At 42.9% G+C, this 16,163-nt stretch overlaps 1 long non-coding RNA gene across 14 annotated transcripts in view; it reads right to left on the bottom strand.

The window, feature by feature from the left end:
• LOC114011131 (uncharacterized) overlaps window positions 1-16,163 on the bottom strand; it is a 61,497-nt gene that overhangs the window by 43,044 nt on the left and 2,290 nt on the right. For 10 of the 14 annotated variants that reach the window (XR_008748463.1, XR_008748465.1, XR_008748458.1 and 7 more), the window contains exons 2-4: window positions 6,054-14,220; window positions 5,883-5,964; window positions 3,534-3,786 (exon numbers count right to left, since the gene is read on the bottom strand). This is a non-coding gene — a long non-coding RNA (uncharacterized LOC114011131). The remainder of the gene's footprint in view (window positions 1-3,533; window positions 3,787-5,882; window positions 5,965-6,053; window positions 14,221-16,163) is intronic. The other 4 variants (XR_003552900.2, XR_003552907.2, XR_008748459.1 and 1 more) reach the window with 4 other exon arrangements.

Below are 16,163 nucleotides of genomic sequence, written 5' to 3'. Positions count from 1 at the left end.
TTTTATAAACAAAAACATCTGACTGAAGGTTTGAAGGAAACAAATGAAAAATATTGCAAATATGAGTGAATTTACATCTTTTTATATGAAAAAGCATTCATAAATAACATTTGGTATTATTCTCTGCATTGCTTACACAATAAAAATGAGTAAGGATACACAATTTTAAGGAAAAGCCCTCTGAAGGATGTTTTGGAAATATAAATTAATTATAATTTACAACATTCCTCTATGGTCAGAATTGTTATCCCACCTTTTAAAATAGGAGTTTAATGAACTAATCTAAAGTCCACAATCAGTCTATGCATGGTCAAGAAAAGACTAAGGACTAATGACTTTTCTTAACATAAAATCATCTTTCCTCTACAGCACAGCTCCACAGATTTAAGAAGTGTAACTACGAACAATATATGATGCAGGGTAAATGTCCACGATGGAATCACATGCCTAGGGATACAATTCCAATAACTCTTGCCTTTATGTTGTCTGCCTGGATGCGTACAAGGGAGCATTGCCCTTTCGGCATGTTAACAACATATTTTATTGCTTTTGGAGATAATCAGACCTTAACAGAGCTGTCACATTTCTCTCGCCTTCCAGCAATGAGCACACTTCAACAGTTCCAATGGGAGAACTCCTCACTGGGACAACTGCTGCTCTTCCCAGCTGTGATCCCAGCCAACAGCATTTCCCGAGAGCTGGTCCCAGCAGTATTAATAACATCGTGCAAGTAGGTATGGAAGGATGTCAAACCCAACAACTTCATTCTGTTTGTGCCTCGCAGAATGGAGCAAATAGATCACCACCTCCAGCAGCCTGTGGCACGTCAGCAGCTTTGGGCTCCTACATGGACTGGGAGGGAGTACAGAGCAGGGAACACATGTCTGGTCACGTGCGGAGTCATGACTGCCCCATGCACACCAGCACTCACCTCTGGAGCATTTCAGAAAGTTTCAGAGGAGTTGAAATCAGGTCACTAGTGTGAATTTTTTTTTTCCAAAAATTTACAGCCTCATTTTTTAACCATATGTAAAAAGAAAAGGCCACTTGCTCAATAATCAGCTCCAAGGGAACATTTATGGAATTGTAATCAGAACAACATAAGCCACATTTTTCTGTGATGAAAATCTAGCGTGTGAGAGCACAGTGTGAAAACCAGTATGTAATCACCAGTTTAGAAGTGGGCACTTATCAGTACAAATGCTGAGATGATTCTAGTAACAAGTGGGGGTTTTTTCCTGATCTGAAGCTACAAATACTTCTTTTAAATACTTTAGTAGAGCCTGGGCATCCAGACAAATTAGTAACAGAAGGCATAAGGGCCTTTCCTGGGTACTAAACCAAAGTCAGTAAAAATAAATACTGCTACTAGATTTATTTTCCACATGGAAATGCCTCACAGTTCAGGCCACAGTAAGCAGACAGCCGTAATGGTTTAAGGTCCCGCTAATGGCTTTGTTCTCTTTCCTGTCAGCTATATGCATAAAGATCTCCACTTTATGGAACTTTATACATTACCCGGGAAATTAGGTGGCAAAAAGATAATACTGTCCAGCCTTGAATTCCCTCCACATCAGCTACTCAACTCCCTTACTTACCCCACCTCTTTCTCCCTACTTGCCTCTGCTCTTAGACCTCATTCACACTCCTCCACATCACCTGTTTGAACTCAATGGTTGAATGATTATTTGCACTCCAAGTTCTGAATCCAAGATAAACAATGCTAATCAAATAACTGCTGTGAAGACAGAGAAATGTACTTTGTGTTACAATGCACTGAATCTTCAAGTTTCTTACCAGTACGTGTCTGCAACACACTCATCAGTTCAATACCAAAAGTAGCAAACATCCCACAGTTCATAAAATTTGACCTTTCCTGATTTATTATTCTCATAATTACCTTTATTAACTAACTGTACTTAAGCACTGTAGCTGCAACAAAATACAATGAAGACTACAGTAAGGCATGTCTGAGTGCAGAGTCCTACGGCACAGTAGTTTATCCTGGAACATATGGACCAGATCTCAACCTCACCCACTTTGTGCTGCCTTAGCAATGTGGACACCTTAAAGAAACCTCCTGCACAGTAAAGCTCACTTAAATTTTTCAGTAGAAACATCACAAATGGCTTTTCCAGTAAACTCAGAGATCACAGAATTGTAGAATCATTTAGGTTGGAAAAGATGTTTAAGATCATCAAGTCCAACCACTAACCCAGCACTGCCAAGTCCATCACTAAACCATGCTCCTCAGCACCACATTTACATGTCTTTTTAATACCCCCAGGTATAGTGATTCCACCACGTCCCTGGGCAGCCTATCCCAGTGCTGGACAACCCTTTCCGTGAAGAAATTCTTCCTACTCCCCCATCTGAACCTCCCCTGGCGCAACTTGAGGCCGTTCCCTCTTGTCCTGTTGCTGGTTACTTGGGAGAAGAGACCGACCCCCCCTGCCCAGCCCCCCTGTCAGGTGGCCGTAGGGAGCCACCAGGCCCCCCTGAGCCGCCCCCTCCCCAGGCCGAGCTCCCCCAGCCGCCCCCCATCAGACCGGAGCCCCAGCCCCTTCCCCAGCCCCCTGCCCATTCCTGGACACGCTCCAGCCCCCCAGCGTCCCCCCTGCAGTGAGGGGCCCAAACCTGAACCCAGGGTTCAAGGTTTGATACTTGTGGTTGAAATATCAGCAAAAAAAAATAATCAAGTAACTGAAAACTGTTTCCCCTTGTTTTGATCTTTCTTGACCATAAAATATTAGAAGGAGGTTAAGTACTTTGCCAGTTTGGGACAAATCAGTCTGGCGTGCTTCATGTAGTCTGTGCAGAGGCAGCATCACAGAAGACTGGCTCATGGCTGAGAGTGACATGTTTCTGCAAATACCATACATGCAATCCTCTGCAGTTTTACAGATATACCATAACAGGCTCTTCTCCTGGGAAACATTCCCATGTTTATTTTACTCCTCCAAGTAAAAAATGTAAATGTCTTTTTTTTCCCCCTACATCTTCTGTCTCTGCTTCTCTGCATTTCGCAGGGCATCTCATTGCAGTGCTGTGGTACCATGGCAGCACCAATCTGTAAGTACAATCCAGCCTGCTCCACATGGAGTGCTAGCCTCAAAAACCACTGGGTATTTCAGGGAAGGAACAGACACCAGAGTGAGCGCTCTGAATTCCCTTATGGCAAAGTAAGAAATCTTCTGGTTTGGAAAGCTAGTGCCTGGGTGCTGCTGGCCCCGGCTCTGGGCACAGCACAGGAAGGTCCCCTCCTCCTCCTCCTCCTCATCAGCAATTTCAGCTGTAAGTGCAGAACTGGAATCCCAGGATTGGGCAATGCAGGGAGAAGCTGAGTTTGTTGGAAATACTTGAAAAATGCTAACCACCCACTTTTTGTCATCACTACTCCCTACCTGCATTCCCTTTGTCCTCTCTGAAGAAGAAAGCCTTTCCCTTAAAGCTCCCAGCCAGCCTACAGGCTCTATTGTGATGGTAAAATACACCACCACAGGTCGCCCCCCTGCAGCCATCCCTGAGCTTACCTCTGATGCTTTTTTGGACCAGATCCCCTGTGGGAAGGTGCCCAGCACCCAGGCAGTCGGGCTCATGGTGACGACAGCACCAACTGAGTGGTCGGCATGTCCCCAGCGTGGGCTGGTGCCTGGAGCTGGGCACATGGCACAGCCCCACTTTGGCAGTCACTCTGCTGCTGCTGCAGGTCAGAAGAAAACTTTTCTTCCGTGGCACAATCCTGTAGCCCACCCGGGTCTGTCCGAAGCTGGGCACTTATGTGTCCTGCAATTAAGAAATAATGGGATTTCTGAAGTGATGCATTTCCATAGGTTTAGTGTCAGCTCTGAAAGGATACAGTCTCCAAAGCATCACTCTGACAAAGCACTGTTTTGATAAACTTTCCTACTTAAGCAGAAGGCTGGTTGGAGACTTGCTCCTCTAGATAGCCTGGAAATGACGAGAATACCATGTGTGCACCCCCAAACCAGCGCAGCCAGGAGCTGCAAATGTCACACACGGGCGGTGACAATGCTGCTCGACACATACTCTGAGCAGCTGCTCCTTGTTTCACTTCTCTGGAGGAAGCACAGTCCTGCAGCTCATGCAAGACAGCGGAGAGGGGTCCAGAACCAGGCTTAACTGGCACACAGCCAGTTAGCTGAGGAAAAACACCAAACTCATAAAAAAAAAATAAAAATGTCCCCAACTGTCATTTTTAGGGGTCACAAGTTCTTTCAATCACAATCACTTTCCATCTGAGCAGGAGGAGAGAACAGGACTCAGAAAGAGACCTGCTTATCACCGAGGACAGCAGAGACAAATCAATAAATATCTGTGTCTTTATTAACTCTGGGATCGAGCCTTTTGGCATCGCCCACACATCCACCAGCTACAGACTGCGGTGAGCCAGGGCATCCTACGCATTACTGGAACTGACTCCTAGCAGTCTATTCTGCTTGACTCCAGGACACAGCAGGAAAATGAAAATGCCAAATCCAGGCCAGACTTTCACCATTCAGTCCCTAGCGTCACACAACTCCTCCTATCCAGGCTGGTTACTGCTAAACCAAATAAATAAATAAATCAGGAACAGTTTTATGACCTCACATTAAGTGTCATTGACTCTACATTGAACACCAAAACCGGTTTGTTTTCCCAAGAAAATTTTCAAAAGTTCATGCTTTCAATCAATATGAGCAAGAAAACTTTCTAAAGTCTCGTAAGGAATAGGAAAACTACAACCAACAGGTTTTGAGCCAGTGCTACTCCTCCCGTTCTTGAAGCGTGACAAGAAACAGCTCCAAGTTTTTGGTTCTGAGAAAAAAACTGAATTTTAACCTTGGCAGCTTCCTGTGTGGCTGAGCTGAATGACACAACTCTGCACAGTACCATATGAAAACAATGAATGAAAAGGAAATAGAAGAAGCAGCAAAAGTAATTTTCCCATAGCAATGAGACACAAAAGAAGTTAAACTGAAAAGGTGCATGAGACAGACCTCAGAAACCACCACAAACCCCTATCCAGGTCTCTGCACAGATCAAAAGAAATGGGTTTAGTGTCTCTTCTATGAAGCAACAGCTGTAATCTAGGCAAAGAAAACCCCATACAGCTACAAAATTCCGTTTCCTCAAGCTAAAATCCCCAAGACTTTTGTGTGGTTTTGCTCTCTCCTTCCATGACATCTGCACTGGTACCAGTTACGGTTACCAGAGACCATGCTTTCCATTAATATAAGCAACAAACAGCGTATATGGAAGAATAACTCATTATATATAAGGAGTATTTTATTGGTACCTCAAAAAAGCACAGGAGATTTTGGACCTACTACTGGGGGTGGGGGGTGTCCCCTCAATGAGAGGGCTGCACTGGTTTCATAATTCCGTTTACTTGATTCAGAGGGGCCCTAGAACCTTGAACACCTGAACAGTGCACTTCCATCACTGCAACCTGCAAAACTGGATTGGAAATAAAGTTACACCTTCCCAGCCATTCAGTCCTGGAGATGTGGTGTGTGGCACCTATTTCACAGCTGGTTTGCACTTCTGGACTTTCCAATCTGTACAAAACCAGAAGGGAACAGAAAAGAAAAGCTCCTTCAGCAGGAGTGTGGGGGCATGGGCGATTGGACGGGAAAGCCTTTTAGAAGCTGCTAAAAGGTTTGTTTACAAAACCAGGAGTGTATTCTGGTTATAAAACCGGGCAGGCATTCACAGGAGGTGATCTCCTGCCTAATCACGCTGCCATCTTTTTGCAGAGAAAGCTGCCGTGCTGCAGATTTCACTTCTCTGTGGCAATGGTTTTTGCAACGCAGTAATCAAAAGATGAAGAAAAATGCTGCATCACTCTGCCTTTTACACTCTCTCCATTATTTTCTTACATCATGACTAATTTCTCTACTAGAAATGATGAACGCTACCCGGTCAGAACTTCCCTGTTGCTTGAAATTGCTTCTCAGCCACCTGAAAAGAGAAATTTCAGAGAGAATGGCTTCTATTGCTCAATCCATCTTCAGATGAGAAACCCACCGCCTAATCATTATTTATCTTACCTAGGCAAATCGTAACATCTGTCTGTTTTTTTCTGGTGCTGCAACGAAGAGATGACTGGGCACAGGGACATTCGTTATAAGGAAGGTTGCCTGCATTTAAGAAAAACGAGAATGAAACAAAGAAAAGTCAGCAGCAGGGCAGTATTAACTGGGTTGTTGTTGACACACAGAGGTTCTCACTCTCCCAGGCAGCCTTGATCGATCCTATAGATGTGAACATGACAGAACTACTCTATTTACTTATAAATACACTGCATTGGGATTTGGATTATTCAGAACACAGTATTTCCTGTTGTGGAATAACATGGGAATTGGGGGGGAGGCTTTTATTTTTCTTATTTTTTTAATAACGCAAGCATCTGCTTTCTGAGGAGGAATCAAATCCAATCTTTTTCTTGTTAGATTTAGGGAAATCTTTAAACAGCAAAGATAACTATAACCTTCAACATGGCCAAAACTCTGAACACTGTGCAGATTTTCCCAGTAGGGAAGGGGCAAATAAACATTTAGCTTTGAAATCCTCAGCTGTCCCTAAATCTACCAGCTTTTTCTCAGAGTGAAACCCTCAGCACCTTTCAAAGGTGGAGCATGGTGATGCACACCCCAAAGAAGATTAATCAAGTGTATAAATTAATTTGCTAAACAGATTATCTTGGTTTCATCCATATTCTACAGCCACAGAAACCTTGCTATCCAGACTCATGAGCAAATTACAGATTTGAAGTATTATGAAGAGTTTTACCAGTATAGCTGTAGTTTATTTTCATGTATGCAATTGTGCCAAAACTCTCCGCTGTGTCTCAGATATAAGAAAACACAGCATTCAGGGCAGGGGAACAGCCATAAGAGCACACAGCAGCATTATTAATAGCATCATTCCAGAGCAGAATCATATGGAAATTCCCAGAAGACAGTATGTGAAATTCAGATCAAAAATATGAAGTAATATTTGAATGGTAGTGAAGAAAGACCTTACCCAGAGCCTTTATAACAGAAGACAGTTCATACAATTAAATAAAACCTCAAAGCAACACTGCAGGCCTTTCAGCGTTTGGAGATGCAGTGAACTCCCGACAGCTTCTCCGGGTAGATGCTCATGTCAGTCCCGGCAGAAAGCATAACCTCCATTTTCAGCTATTTCTCTCTTTCAGAGTTCATAAGCATGCTCTTTTAATAAAAGTTAAAAGCAGTGCATAAATTAGGTACTTTTTCTTAAAAGGATGGGGCTGCTTTTAAACTGCAGGCATATGTTACATCAGAGGAAGTTAACTTCAGAAGTCTCAGAGCAGTATGAAATGGTTGCCAGCAAGAGAGGCTGATTTATTCATGCTCTGCAATGAGTTTATGCAATGACAGAAGTTGTTCCTCTCCTTTTGCTCCACGCTACACAATCTGCCTTGACACTTGACCAGTCAAAAGTCCATTAAGAGGTGCTTCATTATTGATACAGCAAATTGTTTTAAGATTAAGTCAATTATATATGCTCAGCCAAAAACTATTGCAGCATCCCATAAGCATCTCTCCCGAACAGCCTTCCTGCCATTGCCTTCTCTCCAGAAACAACCACAGCCAGTCAGCAAGGACATACATGTAAATAAGCAATTTGTTATATAGTGTAAATACCTTCAGTTTAATGCTTTGGTGTGTTATTTTTAATATAGGGAAGTAACTGCACACAAAACGTTGTTCAATGCTTGGCAGTATTTTGGACCATTAGACACAAAGCCTCGTGTAACAGCTGCTGTATTTTTTCTTTTATGGTCAAGATTTTTTTCCATGTGGTTGAGGTTTGCTTGCATGGACTTTATTTTTCTACTCTGAATCCACTGTTTGCCTCCACTGAGGTTAATAACGCTATTTTAGGTTAATATCACTATTTTAATCACACCACATGTACTCACCAGCCTAGGGGGATACTCCCTGATTCATTGTTTTTTCTCTTTTCTCCATAAAATGTTTCATCAGTTCTGATGGTGCAAAAGGTACATCAGAAGCCAGAACTGCAGTTAGCACGTTATCACACCTCCCGTTCCCTGGGGTGAAGTCCAAGTATTGATTCCAGGGGGTTTGTGACAGATTTTGTGACTCTCGCTGAAGTCAAATGAAGACCCAGAAGGACTTAGCTGGCCCAGGACTTCAGTGGACAACTTCCATCAAACTTCTTAACAGGACTAGTTACATTTTTAAGGTGCCTTTGCCTCCAGCTGCAGTGAACGGCCCCAGGCTGGAGCATCCAGCTGAGGAACACGCTCGGTGTGGAGGTGAGCTTCACCTTCTTGCAGGTAGGTCAACTTGGGCTCGATCGGGGCACATTTGGCAAGTACCTGTGCAAGCAGCAAACATTTTCAGGTAAACCCATGTATTTATAAGGATGTTGTTCATCAGATGCTGTGCTTCTGCAAGAGGAACACATAAATTCCATTTATTTGCCTACCTTTTTCCTTTCCACACAAAGCCACATCCACCGATTTCAGTAAAATCTTCCACGCAGATAGGACATCTTACCTTCTAGTAACACTGGTAATCCCGAAACTGATAAAAAGGGGGAAGAATGAGATAGTAACTGAGGACAAATCCCCACCTTGGCCCCACGGCCACACGTGGGCTGTGGAAAAAGCCAAGGACATGCTGAAACACGAGTTTGATAAAATCTGCGTACAATAAACAGTCCATGCGATGTATGCTTTATAAAATGGAGCAGCACTCTTGAAAAGGCTTTTAATTTCAGAAAATCCACTCAAGCAGGAAAAACTGTGCTATTTAAAGAATGCAATGGCTCTACAGGCAGAAATAATCTTGGATAGGAGTAAAGTGGCTGTCTGGCATACCTGCATTTTGCAAGTGCATGAGGCTAATAAGAGGGTGCAGGCCAGAAAATAGCAGAAGGGAGAATTTATAACCTGTATGGTAAAGGATAAGCTGAGCAAGGAAAAAAAAAAAAGAACTAGGAAGAAAGTAAAATAAAAAGGTAGCACAAGAAAGTCTGCCTGAGCAAGGGCAGTGGCAGCCCTGGGCGACCCTGCTCCAAAAGCTGTGGTTAATGTTGGCCACCAGATCCTCCTTGTACTACACTAGCTCCATTATCTTGTTAGACATAGAAGTTTCTGGGAAATAATTGTAGCAATGACCTACATGCAAATGAGATCTGTTTACATTTCTAGTAGAACTACCTTAATGATTCTTTCTGACAAGCAGGGTGTTGAACAACTTTACCCAACACATTTCCGTATCAGTCTGTGGCCAGAGCAATGCTTTTGCTCAGCAGTGAGTGACCCTTGTCTCCACACGATGTTCTACCCTGGTGTGTTTGTAAGGTTTATATTACCATTTCTGTTTAGGGTCACTATTATACACAACCCACTACATCCTCACAGAGCTTCCTTGCGGTTGCAAAAGCAAATTTCTTCGGCATTACCTCCTGTAGATCATTAATCAAGAACTTCAATTTCAGCAGACACTCCAGTAAAATAAATGGACAAATAAATTCCTTCTATCAATGAAGAGTGATTCATAACCACTTTTTGTTTGTATCCACAGTAATGGAAGAAGATGAAATTCAGCTCTCCAAGTGTCTTGGAGGCATTATGAGGCAAGTGTATCAATAGCTACCTTCCATACTGAAATTATAAATACAGAATAACTGAAAAAAAAAATCTGGTTTCAGAGTTCTTACTAGGATTTTTAAAATCCATATCTTTGAAATTATTAAATCACATTTCATGTTATTCTTCAGTTTGGAATGTTTTCAAGAGACCGGTTTTATTTTTCTGTCTTTTCCCCAGTGTCAAAAAAATGCTATCAGAGCAATGGCGAAGTTTTGATCTGGATTCCAGAAAGATGACTTTTAATCTCCATTGCGCTACTGATCTATACCTCAGCAATTCAGTTAATTTCCTTGTGTATGTGTTTTCAGTCCCTTCAGTTGACCACTTTGCCTACTTTAACATTTAGGAAGTTTTCCAGAGCAGCAAATATCACTTACAGGATTTCTGCAGCACCCAAAACTTTGGGCCCCTAAGCTACACACTTGTACATCATAAATGGCTTATTTCCAAATATTTCTTTTGTATATTGCAATGAAAAGAAGCTTTCAATAACGTAAAGGCAACTGGACTGATTAAAAGCTAACTCCTGGGGAAGGACAAACGCTACCTCTATCTTAAGGGATGCATTTAGAAATTATAGCACCTTTTAAGCAGCTGGAAAGATACTGGAATCTATTATTCATCAATCAACTTGTTATCACCTAGAAGATTAGATGGTGGCCCAAGAGACACAGCCAATATAAGTTTTTATAAATTTCTCAAGAATAAATAATAGAAATAAAATCTAACTTAAGAACAACTTGATCTGGTAAGGGAAGAGGAGGGCACAGCAGGGAGGGAAAGCACAGAATACAGAATGGGCAAAGGACCTCATCACCGGGGCAGTGTGAGATACAGCCTCTCAGTTAGCAAGGCTTTATACACAATTCCATAAAACTCTCTCATAACGCTCAAAAAGCATAATCTAAATAAAATTAACATAACAAAATTATGAAGCATGTTGAAAATCACCAGCCAAAGAGCGCTTATTAGCATCCCCCATGAAGATGAGGGGACAGATAAAGTGGAGACCCATGGCGTGCTCCTGCTCAGACTCAGGGGCTGGAGCAGAGAAGACACCAACATAATTTGTGGATGACAGCAAGCTGGCAGTGGTTGCCAGTGCTCTGGAAGACAAGATCAGAATTCAAAACATTCTTGATGATGGTGGAAGTGCTAGGGAATCAGTCAGATGAAATGTCGTGAAGGCAGTTACAAAGAATTATGCTTAGGAGGAATCAACTGCACAGACAGAAAATGGAGAGCATCTGGCAAAGCAGCAGGGCTCCTCTGACGCCTGAATACCAATAGCAGTTAATGAACATAGTCTTGCCTGCAAACTGGCTGGCCACCGGATAAAGACTAGGAGAGGGCTTTTGGAGACCAGCTGCTTCAATAGGCCTGGAAATAAACCCCTGGTTGGCTGTCACTAGATGAAGTACCTTTGCATCTGGGAATGTTGCCTCAGTCCCCAGTTCTGACTGTGCCCAAAGACATCTCACCATGCTTAACACTGATCTCTCTTTACAGACAAGGGGGAAGTGGGGAACCAGCAGTCTGGGATTGTTTGAACCAAATAGCACCTGTGAACCAGCAGATCCCATGCACCCTCACGTCTTTCCCTCGTTAGTCCCTTGAGCGAGCCCAAAGTGGCTGTTGATGTCTCCTTGTCCCAGGGCAACCCTCTAGGTGCCCTCGTTTAACAGTGAAACAGAGGAAAGACAGGGGGGAGGCGGGGCGGGGGGGGAACATTAACAGGGTGCATTTTTAGCAAATATGCAACAAAAGCATTTCAGATCATTCACTCTTGAGTGACCCATTATCAAAATATGTAAAGTCATCTATCAACCCTTAATAGAGTTGAAATTATCTTACCTGTCCTCTACATTATTCTTGATGACAAGTCAACAGTATAAATGCCCCATGGTTCTAGAATAAATACACTTCCCATACAGATCAGGTTAGATGATATAGCATTAACAAGCACATCCATGAAAAGAAAATAGATGTGCTATTCTATGAATATTTCAATGAAGGAAGAAGCCACCAATCTGTCAAAAGTTATCAGCTTGTTTTTCTTCCTGTGTTACCTGCAGAGATTTCTTTTTAAACTATTTACCTTTGCTACTCAGGAGATCATGTACAAATTGCAGCTGGAACACATTTTTTCCTAAAAAAACCCTGAGGAATTATCAAAAAGGCATCCATCTCCCAAGTGTGGGAAAATGCCTTGACAAGGAAAGTCTTTTCTTTGAAACTTCTGTTTCCCTAATTAGGAAAGCTCTCACTGTGTATTTAAAGGTAGGAATAAAGGGGGGAAACAGACAAAAATAGCATTCCAGCACTGCTATCAAAATAAATACAAGTGTGGCTTCCGAAAAGCTGTGCCATATGTATTTATAAACACTTTGGTCTGGGTTTTGTTGTTGTTGGAGTGCTTCATTGCTTTCTTTCCTCTTTAACTTAGAAGGCATTTGTTGTTTCCCCAACCCACTCCACACTTTGTAATTCAGCCGGTGACAGCCCCAGGTATTGCTCTTTGCAGGGGAGGGGGCTGTGCCTTGCATCAGGGGAAATCAGAAGCCCGAAATGGCCTCTCAGCTCTTCCCTCACCTCCAAGACCACCAGCCACTGAAGGAGAGTCTCAGTCCCTGGCCACAGGACTCGGCACTTCCTCATGTGCGGGTGATCCCAGGGACACCAAGGGAAACGGTTCCACTGTCACCTTACCATGCCCTCCACCAGCTGAGATTCAAGACAGTCAATTCAGCAGAAAACAGTATAAAATTGTTTTACAAGCTGTAAAAAGGCCCCAACTTTTCTGCAGGCAACCTGTACCACTTTCACAGCCAACAGAAGTTTTAAACCCCCAGCATTTCATTAGGCTGAAAACAGGGACCATTAGTGTGCTTACACAGACTGTGAGCTCGCATGGTGATGCTGCTCCTGCTTCAGTGTTCATGAGGCCTGAAGGACCCAAAAAGAGGGACAATCCTCCCTGTCACGCAGGGCACAGTGTGGCAGCAGCCGAATGTTGCGTCCCTGTCTATATGCTACAGTCAACATTTGATCAGGGTGGAGCTGCAGGGAGGTTTGAGGAGGGGAGATCCAATTTCCAAACAGGAATTTGGCAGGACGGTGGACTTCAGTAGCTTCCAAAGAAGCAGAGCTGTATCCCAGTCAACACAAAATACAAGAGGTTATTTCAGCCACTCCATACTTTGTATGTGATCCCAGAGTTGTATCAGCACATCTCTAGCAAAAATATTTTTTGGCTCTTCGCTGATATTAGCTCCATAAAGCCATGCAGCTCTGCAAGACCACACCAGAGCCCATCCACCACTAACTAAAGAATTAACTGAATTCTAAACAAAGGGTATTCCTGACTGATGACATCTTATCTGGAAAGCAGCCAGCATTCGAGTCAACCTAAGTTTACCAGTTTGGTAAGAGAAAAACATGAAGGACATCAATCACGAATCTCCCATTACCACTGGTGGGAAAAGATTCATTCTTTTTATTGTGTTGTGCTGTCTAAAATCTGCCTTTTTCTGCATATGTTAAGTAAGTGATAATTCACATCATGTTTTCTTTAATGAATGAGACAGAAATGACTTCTATTTCTACATAAATTAGAAACACTTATAGTCTAAACAACTGAATAGTTATTTGCTAAATTGTAATGATGCAGCTCTGGCCCAACTAATGTCAATAGGATTACCCATGTGAGTGATTACTTGTCAATGTGGTTAGGGGGTCACTCACTAGCAGCGAATGAGACACTTTTGCAGAACACTGCCATAAAAGTCCCACAGTGCTCTAAAAATGATGGTCAGCTTTCCATGGTTGTTTTCCACGTTAACACAAGTGCTTCTCCCAGCGCAGACGGCTGCTCCCCCAGCAGCACCGCGAGCCCTCAGACATGCCCCCCCAGGTCGCCCTCCCGGGCAGCTCGCGGACACATCCCCGAGCACCTCTGTGCTAAGCTGCACCACCTTCCCCTTCAGGAGAAGGAGGAGCCTGTGGGACATGGTGTGTACAAACAGGCTGTGACACTTTGCAAGTGGGTGTTAACAGATTTCTAAATGGCCAAACATTTGCATGGCCATCTGTTTTGTACCTGCACTGTACACCACTCATGCACACTGGACATGCACGGAAGCAACTGTCAGCATCTCCCAACATAACCTCCTTCTCCATCCTTCTCTGAAATGCTGCAGCCATGCACAGAAAACCTCAGCGACAGGTTAGGAGAAGGTGAAAAGTAGTAATATCTGAATGCAGGATTAATTACATACGTTTGATTTTGGCCAGGACATCCATTCTGCAGTTCGTAGGAAATCAGATTGCATGGCTGCATTTTACACATCCTCTGCAGATGGAGCCCATGGCGTTCCAGCACCCTGGCTCCATGCTGGGGTATTTGTTCAGCATTGACTCACCGCAGAAGGTGCCATCTTCAGACACAAACAATTCTCACAGCATCATGAACTCCTATGAAATCGCTCATCCAAGCACTGGCTAACCTCCAACCAGCTTAGTTTGCAAGATCTGACAAGATCAAAGACTGAAGTGGAATAGCCCTAGGCAACAGAAAGTACAAAAATATATATGCGTCAATTCAGTGAATACTAATTCTACCGAAAAATAGGAAAATGACAACTACACCTCTCTGTGAATACTTTAAGTTAACCTATAAATTATATGGCTATGCCAGAATAGATATAGACATTAATTTATAGAGCATGCTATATTGTTCTCCACCTTCATGAGCATATAGACAGATATTTTTTGACATTACTACTCACTGCCTATGTTTTCCACAGTGTCATATACAGGTTTGTCTCCCAGAAATTTCAGAATCCTTTCCTTTGTGATATCCTCATGAATAGCTTTTGGAGACTTCACTGAGGGCTAGTGGATGCTGCCAAGAAACTCAGTATGAGATCCAGTTCCACTGGCAACCATTTATGTGTAGAATATTAAGCTTCCATCCAAAAAGTGCCTAGTGTATTCAGATACTGCTGAGTAAGTTCCTGTAGCTCGCCGAGTGCAGAAGTTCCTCCAGCAGGTCCCTTCCAGCCCTTGATTCATCAGGTCCTTTGCACTGGGGCTGGCTTTGACGCTTTCCAGCTCCCACCTACTGGAGGCAGTGGATGTGTTTTACTGCTTCGCTTTCAACTCCTGAACTGTGCTCACTTTCAAATGAGGGCCTCTCACTGGAGACCTTCCATCAATATGTAAAGTAATTCCAACTTTTGCCAGAGCAGTGCTCTAACTCCATGATGGCAGCAAATGCATTTGAAGTCTACCACAGCCTTTTTGTCAATACCATTCTCATCACCACCAAGTCAAGTTAATAACCACAGTTCATCAGCTCTATCCCTTTGAATACTTCTTTCCTGAAGGGGAATATAATGCATTCAACATGTCAGATATTTAAAGGGTTCTTTCATGTGCAGCCTCAGTTCATTGCTAATAAAATACATTTTATTCTGCTGTTTTGTTCCCTATGTGCCACATGCTGTATTGAATTTAAGATACAGCTTCTCACCTCATTTTTTAGCAGAAAATAGTCATCTGAAGATTCATTAAAGCCTTCCAGACTTCCAGTTGCCTTCTGTCAGATGCCATTAAACAAGTGCTGTAATGAAGGACAGCAACAAGTGCCGGCAGGCAACACTGGCAAGACCTGTGGGATGACTCTCCTTTCTCCGGAGCAGAGGCAGTCCTTCAAACCACCGTCCTACAACAAACTTTTCCAACTGCCACCTTCTTTCTGGCAAGGCAGCAAGCAAGCGGCTTGACCTCCATGGGGCAGATGTTGCATTGCAGCAACAGTGCCAAGCAGATGGCTTCAGAGAGCAAACTCTGATCCCAAATATCCTGCTTTTCCAAGAGGAATTACTTCCTGAGATGAAAGCATCGCTCACTGGCCTTCAGTGTTTGCCCCAGATAATTTTTTTAGAAAGACACAAACTTTGAGATGTTTGTCCTAAGCAAAATGAACATCATTCATCACCTTTTGAGAACAACCAATCACCAGCAGTTAATGCCTCCCAAAGCTTCTCAATTGCAAATTCCTTTCTAATACAAAGTTAAAAACAACCTCTGAAATGCAAATAACCCAGCAACCTACACAAGATGATTTATGCCATGCCATCTTTTTCATGCAAATAAATTAAAAAAAGAAAACGTAATTTAGGGTGGACTACTTTGTATAATAAAATAAGAGAGTGACATTTTGTCTGCAAAACTCCAAGCGCAATGCATTGCTGCCATTGCTGCTGGAGGTTTAACCTTTTCAAACATGGAGAAAAAGATTCTGACTTATTTCGATTGGTTTTATATACAAATCATTTTATGGCTTCAGGTACATCCAGAAGAGACACTTTTTTTAATTTCTTTATGTTGGTATTATTGCAAGGGAAGGCAGAAAGTTTGATTCTCAGTTAACGTTTGAAACAGCAAAGGAGAGTTAAGAGCCTCCCGCAGCAGTAAACGAGCAGCAGCCCAGACCCCTGCG

The sequence above is a fragment of the Falco peregrinus genome, chromosome 8 (genome assembly GCF_023634155.1).
Source record: "Falco peregrinus isolate bFalPer1 chromosome 8, bFalPer1.pri, whole genome shotgun sequence".
NCBI lineage: Eukaryota > Metazoa > Chordata > Aves > Falconiformes > Falconidae > Falco > Falco peregrinus.
This window is presented reverse-complemented; position numbering and strand designations above follow the sequence as displayed.